The 15,977-nt window shown below is 49.1% G+C and overlaps 1 protein-coding gene across 2 annotated transcripts in view; it reads left to right on the top strand.

Annotated features, from left to right (window-relative positions):
• RLF (RLF zinc finger) overlaps positions 1–15,977 on the top strand; it is a 320,814-nt gene that overhangs the window by 168,591 nt on the left and 136,246 nt on the right. The gene's annotated exons all lie outside the window — the stretch shown is intronic.

Here is a 15,977-nt window from a genome sequence, read left to right as displayed (position 1 = left end):
TCCAGGCTTGGATCCATCGAACTTTTCTTCACTGGTCGCCTGCCAGCAACTTCTTCCTTCCAGGCTCCTGGTCCGGCAACGAGATTCCCGACGTCTTTTCAGACCTATGCAGCTGCAGCCCCTGGGCTAGGTAACTTCGGCACTCCGGTGTCCCAGCATAGCCTCACTATCCAAGGGTCAGGATCCACTGTCGTTTTCTCCCTACCAGGTCGGGTTCGCCCGTGAACACTAACTTTGTGAATTCTAGCTTCCATAGACTTTGTCCCGCATCCCGCGTGAGAGTGCACACTCTGCACCCGAGTCCCCTGGGCCTCCTAGTAGTAATCTAACGATTCCCTAGTCCAGTCCTAGCGATTCCAAAGCCTATTAGAACTGTTACTTACCTGCTAGTAATTCGCATTCCACTTTTAGTGTATATGGTTTTTCGTGCCCCTCGGGCATTTGTGTAACGTGCTAACTTAAAAGTATTTTCGTAAGAGTTTTGTTGTGTGCCTAGCACCCTGTCCTCATAAAGAGTACAGGGTTGTTGTGATTCTAATAAATACACTGTTTATTTTCATAACACTTGTGTGGTGTCCTTTCACTGGGTGTTCAAGGGGTAATGTGATGGTAAAACAGCTGGCTTAACACGCCCTCTAGAGTCTTAGCCTTAGACTGCTCGTATCCATGCTACTAGGATAGCTGGTCTATAAGGTTGACTTACAACCAATCATCAATAAGGGTTGTTTGGACTGATATATAGTGATCACTAGAATAGTGAACACTGCACATCAGGCCAACTTCTCACAACGAGGCAAACCAAGGCCTTGAGGGAGCGATCCCTTGAGCTTCTTACCATTCGATGAGCAATGCTCTCAATTTTGCTCGAATGGTAGGTCCTGAGATCAGCTGCAGAGTCCACATTCCTCGTTGCACTCCAAGTCATTGGACCACTTGGGTAAGACCTAAAAAAAGTAAGAAGTTGAAGAGGTCTACAACTTCGCCTCGCCTGTCAGCCGGCGAGGCTAGGAGACATTCGAGGCCAGGCTGCGCAGTTGAGCCAGTGCTTGAGTCGGCTCTGCACTTCCCCAGGTATCATGGTGCCAAATCGACTACCACTCAACTCTATTAGTTTTATGACATCATGCACTGCATATTTGAGCGACACACACCCGGCTACGTGCCTTCAGGCCCGCAAGTTTGGGAGGGTGCCATACTGGTTTCATAGCAGCGGCTCTGGCACCATTCGTGCCCCTTGGGTCCACGGATGGATCCAGACTGTTGCTCGTCATATCACCTCCACCGTTGCTTTGTAATGGTGGTGAGGGGGATCGGCCAATGTCCTTGATCTTAGCCTTTCCTCAGTGGCGGTCAAGACAAATGTCTTGATGGAGGTGCTTCAGCCAGGAGTTACCCCCTGCCCTCGAACCGCTTCTCCTTTTCAATGAAACCCTTACTACTGTCCTGCTTGGGAATTGGTCCAAGCCCAGCAAAGGGTGTCCTATGAACAGGCCACTTGCCCACTGCCGCCACCCCATCATAGAGGACCCCAATTACTTTACAAAACTCCCTACCCCAGAGAGCTTGGTGGTCCAAGCCTCTACATCAGAGGTAAATCCTAGTGCTTTCCCTACCCCCCACAGGATAGGGAATTTAAGAGAGTTGACACATTAGGGAAGAAGATTTTTTCTTCCAGCAGCCTGGTTCTGTGGTCCGTGAACATAGTCCTATGCTCTATGGGATTCGGTTGTGCAGATTCTGTCCATAGTTTCCAGAGGAGGCCCGGACCATACTCTTTCAAGCCGTTGCAGAGGGATAGATCCAACTAAGTTCACAATCTGTTGTGGACTGGATACAACTGACTCGCTAGGCAGAGTTGTTTCATTGACAGTGGCCTTATGGCACCACACCTGTATGAGGACACCTGGCTTTTCATGCAGTGGCTAAGCATTGCTTCTCTAAATGCCCTTTAATGGTTTCTGTCTCTTCGGAGACTAGGCAGATTCAGTGCTGGAGCGCATTAAGGACAGCAAGGCTACAGCCAAGTCCTTGGGCCTTTCCATTGCACCTCGCCGCCCCTAATCCACTTTTTGTTCGTTTTGTTGCTACAAATGGACTTTACCGTTTGCCTGCTTACCATCATGGCCACACAGTGGGAGACAGGATATGCTATCACCTGCCCCACTGGAGGTCCATAACATCAGACCAATGGATTCAGCAGATAGTCAGGAGGGGCTTCTGCTCCCCTTCTAGACTTCTCACAGCTGACCATCTTACCTTGTTCCACCAGGAAGTAACAGCTCTCTTGACCAAGGGAGCGATTTAGAGGGTGCCAACGTCAGAAGTAGGTTGTGGTTGTCATTCAGGCTCCTTTCTGCTGCCCCAGCAGAACAAAGGCATTCACCCTATCCTAGACCTCCACCCTCTCAATTTCTTCCTCAGGCGGGCGTCGACATACCACCATTTGGTATCTTTCGTGATGGCGATGTTCTTCCTCCGGAAGCTCCCACCTTTGGTCGCCATCTACAGATTCTTTTTTCTGCCGTTGAGTCTGGATCGTTCCCGAAGAGTTCCAGAGTTTTGGAAGAGGAATCGAGGAAAATCGAAGGAAATCGACAAAAATCATGTTTTCAGCTACACCGACTACAGGTCAGGTAACCGGAGCGACGAGGGAAAGTTTTACGACTAAAACCTCGACGTTCTACGGAGAATGCGCTCGCAGGGGCGCGGGCATGGACAAAACACCGTTCAAGTTTTGCACCAATTGCCACCACAAGTACGCCCAGAAGGATCAACATCCAGCGAAGACTGCAACGCCAGCTCGGCGTTTACACCCAAGACCCTCAGAGTAAGGGAGAGGCAGAGAAGGGCGAACCACAACATGTAGGGCCAGGGGCCACCTCCATTGCTCCGAGGCTTGGGTGTCTCCAGTGTAGAAGAGGACAGCATCGCCGAAGGACTAGAGGACTGCACGGTCGTCAAGGTCCATAAGAAGAGTTCAAAGGAGGTAAGGGAGTCGTCGACCCCTAAACACTAGAGCAACACTCGATAGGGTGAAGCTAAAGCCCCGTGCGACACTCGTAGAAGTGGAGCTAAGTCCTCGAAGGGTGCTCTGCAGCCGAAACACCAGACGAAAGCAACAGCTACCAGGGACAGTCAACCGAGCGGATCCTTCGAAAAGGACTCCCAATCGGCGAAAGCCCTCGAAAAACAAAGTTCGTCAAAGGTTTCCCTCGAAAGGGACACCTCGACGCCGATAAAAGAAGGGCCGACCTCGTCATCGACGGCCCCGAAGAGAAGCGCTCAACCCTCAACGCCAAACACGACACCGAGGCCGAAATTGCAAGCATCCTACAGCGGAAAAAGGACTTAGACGAGAAGATGAGCCAATACACCATCCCGCCGAAACCCTCGGTCGAAGTTGAAAGGGACGATGAGGACGCAGAACCGCCGAAACGCCCAAACCAGTCGAGGAACTCTGAGACGAAGACTACTATTTCGAGGGAGAAGGCGACGAAGATCTTCAATCCTACCGGGACTCGACGTCCTCGGAGGCACAAGACATGGAATGGCAAGATCTCGACGCCGAATCGCCAGAAGAAGGGGTTGATACTTACCCTTCGAGGCCCTCGCCGCCAGACGACATAGGGATCTACAATATGGTCGTACAGAAGGCTGCACAGACTTATGCAGTAAAAATGGAGGAGAAGCCCAAGGAATCTTTCCTCCTGGAAATTACTGCCTCAACAAACTAGGAGCCAATTCCTGGCCATGCTCCCTAGTGTGCTGGATCAAGGAAGAGAGGTTTTTAAGGAGCCAGCCATATGCAAAGCTGTGATCCCTAGAACTGAGAAGAAGTACAAACATTCTTCAAAGGACCCTGCATACATCCAAGGGTCAGTGCCAGCCAACACCACAATTGCAGCAACAGCTAGGAAGAGGGCCAATGTACCCACTAATGCAGGACCACCTCCAGACAAAGAGAGGAGGAGGATGGATCTCACAGGGAGAAAGGTGGAGATAAATGCAGCAATACATTGGTGCATCGCAAACTCCAACGCCCTGATCAACAGGCACGCATACCAACACTGGGATGAAGTGGGTCAGCTCCTAAAGCATCTACAAGACCAGTACCAACAAAGAGCAGCTCTCTTGGTAGAAGGAGGAAAGAACATGGCGAACACATGCCTAAAATCGGCATTGGATGCTGCAGAAACATCAAGCAGGCTAATGATGATAGGAGTTACTGAGAGAAGACATGCATGGCTCAGATTTTTGGGATTCAAGCCAGATGTGCAAAGCAACATCCTAAATACACCTTTTAATGGAGAGCAACTGTTCGGCACGCCAGTCGACGACAATTTGACGCAGCTCAAGAAAGACAACGAAACAGCAAGGTCCATTGGTGGTAGAGGAGGCAATGTGCCTACCACATCGCACCAAACGTTTCAGAAGGCTACCAAGGCCAGCAGGGACAGCAGCAGCAGAACTGGACAGTCCTTTCGAGGGCATGGAAATGGACAAGGATAAACACGAAGAGGAGGCCAACAGACCTCAGCCAAATGACTCCACCATGGAACAGGTCCCCACCCTAGCAACACCTCAGGGTGGGTGAAAAAACATAAAGCAGAACTGCAGCCGAACGTTCAACGAAAAACAGTACCTCGAACACTCAACATCGGTAGGAGGAAGAATAAAAGACTTCATCCAGGAATGGAGGATGGTCACATCGGTCAAATGGATGCTAAACATCATACAATGCGGAAACTCTATAGAGTTAGAATATCAACCTCCAAACAGAAAAACAAGATGCAAGGCACACTCGGCAAAGGAGCTCTCGGTCTTGGAGATAGAGAGGCGCAAGAACTGCTCAGCAAGGAGGCAATAGAGGTGGTATCGCAAAGCCAATGGAACAAAAGGGGTTTACTCAACTTACTTCCTGGTGCATAGGTGGACGAAACATTAACCCCTATCCTAGATCTAAGGTCCCTGAACTAATTCATAAGAACTCAAAAATTCAAGATGACTTCCCTACAAGAGGTAATACCACAAATACAACAAGGGGACTTCATGGCTACTATAGATTTAGAGGACGCATACTTACACATCCCCATCAACCACAAACACAAGCGCCTGCTAAGGTTTGTGATCAGCCAAAGCCACTACCAGTTCACAGTACTGGCATTCAGCCTAAAATCCGCACCAAGGGTGTTTACAAAATGCCTAGCAGCTGTCGCAGCACACCTACGAAGGCAAGGAATACATGTATACCCCTATTTCGACGACTGGCTCATAAAGGCAAGTTCATACAGCCAATGCAAACTACACATCCAGCAGTTCATACTAACACTGACAAGGCTGGAGTTCTCGATCCATTGGGAGAAATTGTCACCAGAACCAGAACAAATCAAGGTATTCTTTGGGGCAGAGATCGACACTATAGAGGCCAAAGTGTTCCGCAGCCGGAAGAGAATATTGGTGATACTGAAGGAAACACGCCATTACCGCAAGGGGCAAGTTCTGACAGTGAGGTCGATGAGAAAGCTGATAAGAATGATGGCGTTATGTATTCACCTAGTCCAAAATATTCGACTACACATGAGGCCATTCCAGGAATAGATACAGCAGCAATGGTCACAGGCAACTGAGAGTTGGGAAGATCTACTGGTTGTCACACACGCAGTGCATCAGGAAATAGCATGGTGGAACAAGGAAAACATATCGCAGAGGAACCCATTCACACATCCAACTCCCAAGAGTGACCATCACGACGGACGACTCCCAGCTGGGGTGGGGCTCGCATATGAACAAGCTCAAGGTGAGGGGGCTATGGTCGCAATAGGATGCGTTCAAGCACATCAATTACCTGGAACTAAAAACAGTGTTCCTAGCCTTAAAAGCATTTCAGAAGGAGCTGTACGGAAACAGGGTGTTGATCCAAACAGACAACACCACGACCACGTTCTACATCAACAAGCAAGGTGGAACACAGTCAGTAGCGCTATCGAGGCTAGCACAGGAGAATTGTACATGGGCCATTCCACTGAGGATAGACCTACTAGCAATACATCTCCCAGGGAAGGGCACATGGAAGCAGACAGACTCAGCAGGCAGATATCAGCATCCCACAAATGGGATATCAACCAGCAGGAATTACAGAATGTATTCCAGAAGTGGGGTACACCGCAAATAGACCTATTTGCAACACACCAAAATGCCAACACTTCACATCCAGACAACCAGACCATCGGTCACAAGGGAATGCGTTATGGATAAGTTGGTAAAAGACATTTGCATATGATTTTCCCCCGATACCACTGATACACAGGGTACTCAGCAAATGCTGGATCAGCAACATGCCACTGATACTAATAGCAACTCAGTGGGCAAGACAGTTATGGTTCTCGCAAAAAGTGAAGATGGCGCAGGCACCAGCACACAAATTCCCAAAACAAAGGGACCTGTTAACAATGCATAACGGAAGGGTGCTACACCCAGAGCCAGAGCATCAGCTTGGCGGCATGGCTCCTGAAGACCTAGAGTTTGCACACCTTAAACTACTGGCGAGCACGATGGCAGTGCTCAGGGAGGCAAGAAGACCTACCACAAGGAAATACTATGTAGCAAAGTGGAAAAGATTCTCAGAATGGTGCATTAGAGAGAATCTGCAAAGACAGATCACAAGGGAGTCAACAATACTAAAACACTTAACACATCTACTGCAAAGTAAACTCAGCTACACATGCCTACGGGTACACTTAGCGGCAATTGGGGCTTACACAAGAGGAGAAATGGGGAAAGGTTTCTTTACCTCCCAAGTACTAAAAAGATTTCTAGAAGGAGCAAAGAGGATTGCACCTCCAAACAGAATGCCAGCACCAGCATGGAACCTCTATGCAGTGCTGACTCAATTGATGAAGGCACCATCCGAGCCGAAGCGCAAGGCAAAACTGCACATGCTCACGCTAAAGATGGCCTTCTTAGTGGCTATCACATCACTACAAAGAGTAAGAGAATTGCAGGCGCTAACACTTAAGAGCCCTACCCACAGATACACAGTGATAGGATTGTAATGAGAACAGACCCACACTTCATGCCAAAGGTGGTGTCTCGGTTCCACATCAACCAAACAATCCAAACACCTAGTTTTTTTCCAAAAACCAACCACAAGCACACACTGGACGCCAGGAGGGCGGTGATGCACTATATAGAAAGGACAAAGGAGGGCAGAAAAACAAAGCAACTCTTTGTTTCCTTCGCAAGCAGTTGTTTGGTATGACCAGTTACCAAAAACACCATTGTACGATGGGTTGCACAAACCATACAACTATGCCACATACAACTATGCCACAAACAAGGTGGGCAACTGTTACAAGGAGCAGCTCATGCTCACTCAACAAGGAAGAAAGGAGCAATCATTGCTTTTCTGGCCAACACACCTATTCAAGACATTTGCCAAGCTGCAGCATGGTCTTCAGTGCACACGTTCGCTAAGCACTACTGTGTGGATATCCAAATGAACAAACAAGCGGAGGTGGGACAGAAGGTCTTACAGCACATATTCAGTAACCAGTGCTCATCTTCCACCCAACCACCACAATAAGAACAAACCGCTGCAAAGCACAGTGAATCCAGAAAGATTCACGCTGCAAAATGTATGGTTTCTTAACTGTCGGTGTCGCTTTGCAGCTTGAAGACTTTCTGGATTCACTAGCGAACCCACCCTCCTCCGCCAGAAAGATGAGACAGGAGGAAAGGAATTAAAAATGAACAAGACATTAAAATAAGAGGAAAAATACAAGACAAGAAAAAAGAATCCGAAGATGGCTACCAAAGGTGGGAGCTTCCGGAGGAAGCACATCGACGTCACGAAGGACACCAAATGGTGGTATTTCGAAGCCTACCTGGGCCACCAAAAAAAAGAGAAAAAAAATACAATTCCGAACCCAACCACTAGATGGCGGAATAATGCACAACATAGTGAATTCAGAAAGTCTTCAAGCTGCAAAACTACACCAACAGGTAAGAAACTATACGCTACCTTCGGTAACGTCTTAAATGCAGAGAAACTATCTAGCCATAGATTCCCTACCAACACACCCATCCTTCCCACTCTGCAAACGGATTTCTAGGTACACTGTTGTTCCCCTTTCAGGACCCTAGTTTTCCTCACAAGTGGTCAGTGTTCTTTGTGGCTCTGCGCTTCTCGTGTAGAAAGCCGCAAAAAGAAACTAACGTCATTGTGCTGGGGTGGCACCTATATAGACACTGCGCACATCACATCCTGTGCCAATGAAACTAGGCGGAAGCGATCAACACTACCTACCGGCATGCAGGGGTACTGCTCACATAATAATTTCCGGGGAGGGTCTGATGCCCATAGGGTAATTCTAAGGTAAGGAACCTGCAGCTAGATAGAGTTTCTACCAGATAAGATGACACCGAAGGCAAGTAACTCAACTTAAGGGCATAAATTCCAGTTGTTTTGCTTCAGTATAAACACACAGTTTTGCAGCGTGAATCTTTCTGGATTCACTATGCTGTGCATTATTCCGCGGTCTTGTGGTTGGGTCCGGATTCGTAGTCTTTTCTTTGTTTTTTTTTTTTTTTTTCTTAGCCCAGGTGGGCGTCGGCGTCACACCCCCTTGGGTGTATTTCCGGTGACGTCGGCATGCTTCCTGCGGAAGCTCCCACTCTTGGGCGCCATCTTCAGATTCTTTTTTTCCGCGGTCGGGTCTGGATCGTTCCCGTTTGGGCTCCAGACATTTTTGGAGAAAGAAGAAAGAAAATACAGAAAATACGAGGAAAAGTCATCTGAAGACTCCAGGGGACTTCATCGACGAAAAACCAGCAAGGATAAGGCGTTTTCCATCGAGATCTTCGACGACCGTCGACGAACACGCGACCAGAGAGGCCCTGGACGCTCGATGATGGACAACACGCCGTTCAAGTTCTGCCGTAACTGCCACCACAAGTACGCGCAGAAGGACCAGCACCCGGTATGCAACCTTTGCCTACCGGTGGACCACGAAAGCGGAGACTGCAACGCCTGTTCCGCCTTCACCCCGAAGACCCTTCGTGTGAGAGAGAGGCAGAGGGTAGCACACGCCGCCCTGCAGGGGAAGGCCCCGACTCCGTCACTCTACGAGCTGGGGATGTCCTCCGAGGAAGAAGACAACGCTGCCGCCGAAGACGACAGCTACACGGTCGTAGAGACCGATTACACGAAGACTTCTGACAAGGTAGGAGACTCTTCGGCCCCCAAGAACCCGAGAGACTCTGAGTCTAGAAAAATCGAGGGCAAGACCCCGAAAGCGCCGACGCCAAAAAAGGCGGCGGCCGCGACTACTCCCAGGCCCAGCGGATCCTCCGAGAAGGAGTTCCCGGCGCCGAGAGCTGCTGATCAGCAGAAAACGTCGAAAAATCGTCCCCGAAAAGGATCGATCGACGCCGAGGGAGAAAGACCCAAAACTGACGACGACGACCAGAGACCCAAAATCCGGTTCGACGTCGAAAACTTCGACTCCGAGAGGCACGGCGACAAGCCATCCGCCGAAGAGAGCGGCCGACCCATCCGACGCGGAACACGCGGCCGAGATGGAGAAGAAAAGAAGGCGCCTCGAGGCAGAAATGGAGAACATCATGCAGCGGAAGAAAGATTTCAACGCAAAGATGAAAGCCTTCACGATCCCTCACAAGACCAAGCCATCGGTGATGGAGGCGGTCGAGGAGGAAGAGGAGATCGCCGAAGTCACAGAGGAACAAGACCAGGACGTCGAGGTGATCGACGACCAGGAGGAGTACGAGAATCCCTACGATAGTTACAACTATGGGGAGGAAGAGGATGGCAGGACAGACACAGAGTCGGCACCCTCGGACCTTCAGGAGGTAGATTACATCGATGTCGACACCGACAGCCCGGAGGAGGTGGTCGACACTTACCCCTCGAGGCCCTCGCCGCCGGACGACATCGGGGCCTACAACTCGGTGATACAATCTGCCGCAGCAGCTTTCAAGCTCAAGCTCGCCGAAGAGAAGCAGAAAGCAGACTTCCTTCTAGAAACATTGCTCCCAACACAAACGAGGAGCCAATTCCTTCCAATGCTCGAAAGCGTCTTGGCTCAGGGGAAGGAAGCATTCAGGGAGCCCGCAACATGCAAAGCAGTAACTCCCAGAACTGAGAAAAAGTACAAACATGCCGCAAAGGACCCGGCCTACATTCAGGGCACGGTCTCCGCAGACTCCATTATCACGGCCACAGCAAGGAGGAGGGCTAACGTACCCACTACCTCGGGCCCGCCACCGGATAAGGAGAGCAAAAGGATGGATCTGGTGGGCAGAAGGATCGAACGGAATGCCGCGACCGACTGGCGTATGGCTAATTCCAACGCCCTGATAAACAGGCACATGTACAAGATCATGGAGGGGCTGGGGCAGTTGGTGAAGGACCTGCCCCAGGATGCCAGGCAGAAGGCCGAAAAGCTGGTTGAAGAGGGAAAGAACGCAGCTAATTCTTGCCTTAAGACGGCCCTGGATGGGGCAGACACAGCCAGCAGGCTCATGATGATGGGTGTCACGGAAAGGAGGCACGCCTGGCTCAGGATTTCAGGTTTCAAACCGGAGGTGCAACACAGCATCCTGAACACACCGTTCAACGGCAGCACGCTTTTCGGGACAACAGTTGATGAAACGCTCAGCCAACTGAAAAAAGATAACGAAACAGCAAGATCCATGGGAGCATTGCAGTTCAGAGGGAACAAGAGGGGCACCCCGTCACGGAGGCCCGGCGGGAGAGGCGGAAACCAGCCAGGTACATCACACCAGGCTTTCCAGCAAACGCACCAGTCAGACCCGCAAGCTCAGCATGGTCAGCAGAAGCAGTCCTGGCAGTACCAACAAAGAGGCCAGTCCTTTCGAGGGAGAAATGGACGGGGACAAAATAGGAGAGGAGGGCAGCAGCCCACCTCTAAGTGACTTCAAAAAACTCCGTGTGCCCGCCCACATAAAAGGTCCCAGGGGGCAGCACGTGCAGATGGGTCAAGACAAGCTAGACACCTACGACCACATGACACCGGTGGGAGGAAGATTAAGATTTTACCTCCGAGAGTGGAGAGAAATCACATCAGACAAATGGATCCTCAACATTATCCAATTCGGATACTGCATAGAATTGGAGGGGAGACCAACAAGCAGAAAACCAAAAAGAAAGCCACTAGCAGGCAAGCAGCTGCAGTGTCTTCAGGAGGAGGCGAAGGAACTCCTGCGGAAACAGGCCATAGAACGGGTACCCTTCAAGGAAAGAAACACAGGAATATACTCAACGTACTTCCTGGTACCAAAGGTAGACGAGACAATGAGGCCCATTCTAGACTTACGTTTCCTGAACAAATTCATAAGAACGCAAAAATTCAAAATGACCTCCCTCCAAGAGGTGCTCCCACAGTTGCAGACCGGGGACTTCATGGTCACAATAGACCTCAAAGACGCCTACCTGCACATCCCAATGAACAGAAAGCACAAACACATGCTCAGGTTCACCATTGGAGAAAGCCACTACCAGTTCACGACACTGGCCTTCGGACTAAAATCAGCACCAAGAGTTTTCACAAAGTGCCTCGCAGCAGTCGCAGCGCACCTACGAAGGCAAGGTATACACGTATACCCTTATCTGGACGACTGGCTGGTGAAAGCAAACTCATACCAGAAATGCAAGCAGCACGCACATACAGTGGCGAGCACGCTCATAAACCTGGGGTTCTCCATCCATTGGAAGAAATCATCAATGGAGCCGGAACAGGTAAAAATCTTCCTGGGAGCACAGATCAACACCTTACAGGGCAAGGTGTTCCCCAGCGAGAAGAGGGCGAGGGCGCTGGTGAAGGAAACTCGCCTCTACCGGAAGGGACAAGCTCGGACAGTGAGGACTGCGAGCAAGATCATGGGCATGATGGCATCATGCATCCACCTGGTACCAAATGTACGACTCCACATGAGACCCATTCAAGAATGGCTGCAAGAGCAATGGTCACAAGCCACAGGCGGTTGGGAGGATCTAGTGGTTGTAACGCACGCAGTGCAGAAGGAGATGGCATGGTGGACCATGGAGAACATAACAAGGGGAAAGCCTCTAACGCCCCCAACGCCAACAGTGACCATCACCACAGACGCATCCCTGAAGGGATGGGGCGCTCACATGGAGGAGCTCAAGGTGAGGGGACTGTGGACGACAACAGATGCGGCAAAGCACATCAATTACTTAGAACTGAAGACGATCTTCTTTGCACTGAAAGCCTTTCAAACAAGACTGTACAAACACAAGGTATTGATACAAACAGACAACACCACTGCGATGTTCTACATCAACAAGCAGGGGGGCACACAGTCCCACCGCTTTCAACGCTGGCGCAGGAGATATGGAGATGGGCCATCCCTCTCAAGATAGACCTGCTAGCCATACACCTACCAGGGAAGGACAACATACAAGCCGATTGGCTCAGCAGGCAGACATCGGCATCCCACGAGTGGGAGCTCAATGCTCAGGAGACAAGGTGCCTGTTCGACAGGTGGGGGACACCATCGGTGGACCTGTTTGTCACACGCCAAAATGCAAAATGCCAAAACTTCGCATCCAGGCAGCCCCAAGAGGGGTCACTGGGGAATGCCCTATGGATAGATTGGTCAAGGACATTTGCTTACGCCTTTCCCCCGATACCACTGATGCACAGAGTGCTGAGCAAGTGCAGAGCGAGCAACATGACACTGATACTGGTCGCACCACAGTGGGCGAGGCAGACATGGTACTCGCAGATCATGGAGATGACACAGTGTGCACCCCACAGATTCAGCAGGAGGAAAGACCTACTCTCCATGCAGAACGGAGAGGTGCTACATCCAGAGCCAGAGAGCATGAGCCTAGTGGCGTGGCTCCTGAGGACATAGAGTTCGCACATTTGAGACTACCAGAAAGCACCCTGAGAGTACTTAGGGAGGCACGAAGGCCCAGCACTCGAAAGTGCTACGTTGCGAAATGGAAAAGATTCACAATATGGTGCAGACAGGAAAGACTACACAATCGAATGAAGAGGGACTCCACAGTGCTAAGGTACCTGACGCACTTGCTGGAGAAGAACCTTAGCTCATCCTCTTTAAGAGTCCACTTGGCAGCGATAGTCGCCTACACAAGGGGAGAAACTTGCAGGAGTTTCTTCACATCACAAGTGGTGAAGAGATTCCTAGAAGGGGCGAAAAGGATCGCACCACCCAAGCGGGTGCCGCCACCTGCATGGAACTTGAACACAGTCCTAACGGAACTCATGAAAGAGCCCTTTGAACCACTTCACAAAGCCTCCCTAAAGATGCTAACTATGAAAACAGCCTTCCTGGTTGCAATAACGTCCTTACGCAGAGTCAGCGAGCTTCAAGCGCTGACGCTACAAGAACCATACATACAAATACACAACGATAGAGTTGTGATGAGGACTGACCCACACTTCATGCCGAAGGTGGTATCCAAATTTCACATGAACCAGTCTATACAGATACCGAGTTTTTTCCAAAAACCTACAACCAGCGCAGAGCGAGCTCTGCACACCCTGGACGCCAGAAGGGCAGTCATGCACTACATTGAAAGGACAAAGGGACACAGGAAAACAAAACAGTTTTTTGTGTCATTCGCAAACAGCTTCATGGGCAAAGCAGTAACCAAAAAGACCATTGCACGATGGATCGCACAGACAATTCAACTCTGCCACAAACGTGCAGGACAGGAACTGGCTGAGGGGACACGTGCCCACTCCACCAGGAAGAAGGGCGCTACAATAGCCTTCCTGGCTAACACACCCATAGAGGACATGTGCCTGGCGGCAACATGGGCTTCGGTGCACACGTTCACGAAGCACTACTGTGTGGACATACAAATGAACAAGGAAGCTCAAGTGGGACAGAAGGTGCTACAGCACATATTCAACACCCAACGCTCATCTTCCACCCAGCCGCCACAGAGATGAGAAACCGCTACAAAATCTATGCACAGCATAGTGAATCCAGAAAGATTCACGCTGCAAAACGAATAGTTTTCTTACCTGTCGGTGTAGTTTTGCAGCTTGAAGATCTTTCTGGATTCACTAGCGAACCCACCCACCTCCGCCAGAAAGATGAGGCTGGAGAGAGAAGAGGTGGTTAACTAAAGAATGGACTTTGAAAGTACAAAGCGGTAAATACAAACTAAATAGAACATTGCCATTACTTCGGAAACGAAAGAAACGCGGAAAAAAAGAACCCGAAGATGGCGCCCAAGAGTGGGAGCTTCCGCAGGAAGCATGCCGACGTCACCGGAAATACACCCAAGGGGGTGTGACGCCGACGCCCACCTGGGCTAAGAAAAAGAAAAAAAAAACAAAGAAAAGACTACGAATCCGGACCCAACCACAAGACCGCGGAATAATGCACAGCATAGTGAATCCAGAAAGATCTTCAAGCTGCAAAACTACACCGACAGGTAAGAAAACTATTCGTTCTCTCAAATCATACGCTTCAAAATTGACCATTGTCTACCATTTGACTATCCTTCAAAGGGACAGTGGTAAGAGCTGATAATGTCCGGAATCCCATCCCCCACAGTATCTAAGTTTATATTTAAAACAGTCATATTTTCCAATAACTACTGCACTGCTAAAACCCTTGCAAATCTAAGCTATACATAATCAGGTGTATGACAATATACTCTTATTCATGAGTGTTTCACTTAAAAGAGAAAATTGTTAGTAACTGCGCTTTTCCATTAGAAACACCAAAACACACCCATTGTAAGGCGTGCACTTTGGTTTATTAAATACGGTAAGATAACTGGGCCCATCTCACCGCAGTGCATCAGGAAGCCAACATGATGGAGCAAGACTGGAGGATACTTTAAATTGTACCTGTAATACTTTCAGGCCTAGGTACATGAGTTTCGCCTGTTATCCTGCTAAAAATGGTTTTGGAAACTCATAAGTTTATTATGAAGGATTCAGAAGAAAAGCGTTATTTTCTGTTGCAACAAGTGTGCCCAAGGATAGAGTTCTGCAGCCATATTTTATCGTGTTTGACTCAGGTTCCTGTGGTTGACGCTCAGATTTCGAGGCTGTAATGTGTGCAAGTTCAACTCCAGTGATCATTAGAACCGCAACATTATGAGTCTGAGGTTTACATGAAAGAATATAGATGACAGGTGCCACTTAAAGTGTTGCTGTTCCTTCCCCACTCCAATAGCAGATACAGTTTGAACATGTTACTGCTAATTATATAAAGATAGGTAGTAGCACATTAATACATTGTGCCTTACATAATTACAGATGTCTGGCAAATGTTATGCTTTTGTTACTACCTCGCTTTCCACTGTTTGTGTGACTGAGAGATTATAAAAATAGCCATGGTTCACCCTTTAAAAAAAATAACTAGACCCTTCAGTGCTGGCCCACGTCGGCCAATGTCAGACTTGACATCTAGCTTTATTGGTGGAAACTACAGTTAACGCAAAAGCTGAACTGTTGCCTCAACACACGTAATCTAGTTGATGTTTTTTTAGGCAGGGTCAAGGTACTGAATCAGTCCTCATAGAGTTGCTCATGAGCTGTGTCATATTTCGACGCAGGTTCGGTATGCGTCAGCATGCTGTTGGGCTTTTTGTCGGAATACAATACGCTAGATCATAATACTATACTTCAGGGGCTAAAGAAGTTTGCTTTGGATTTGCTGTCGGCAAATGAGTTGAATCCTTCCTACAAGAGTGCACCCAGCAAGTTGCAGGTGGTGATTTTTGCTCCGTCATAAAAAAGTTTCTTGCAGAGTGTTTTGGAGATCCGCCATAGGACCCATGCTCTTAAATGTATAGCAAACGCTGCTAGCCATGCTGATTTCATGTTTTGGGTTGATGTTTTTATGCATATGGATTTTTGCATTTATCCAAATTGAAACGTTTTCGCAGCTGTAAGCATACTTAGAATTGCTCTTTTTTTTAA

This window comes from Lissotriton helveticus, chromosome 3_1, assembly GCF_964261635.1.
Source record: "Lissotriton helveticus chromosome 3_1, aLisHel1.1, whole genome shotgun sequence".
Lineage (NCBI taxonomy): Eukaryota > Metazoa > Chordata > Amphibia > Caudata > Salamandridae > Lissotriton > Lissotriton helveticus.
The sequence above is the reverse complement of the archived record's forward strand: the minus strand, read 5'-3'. Positions and strand labels throughout refer to the sequence as shown.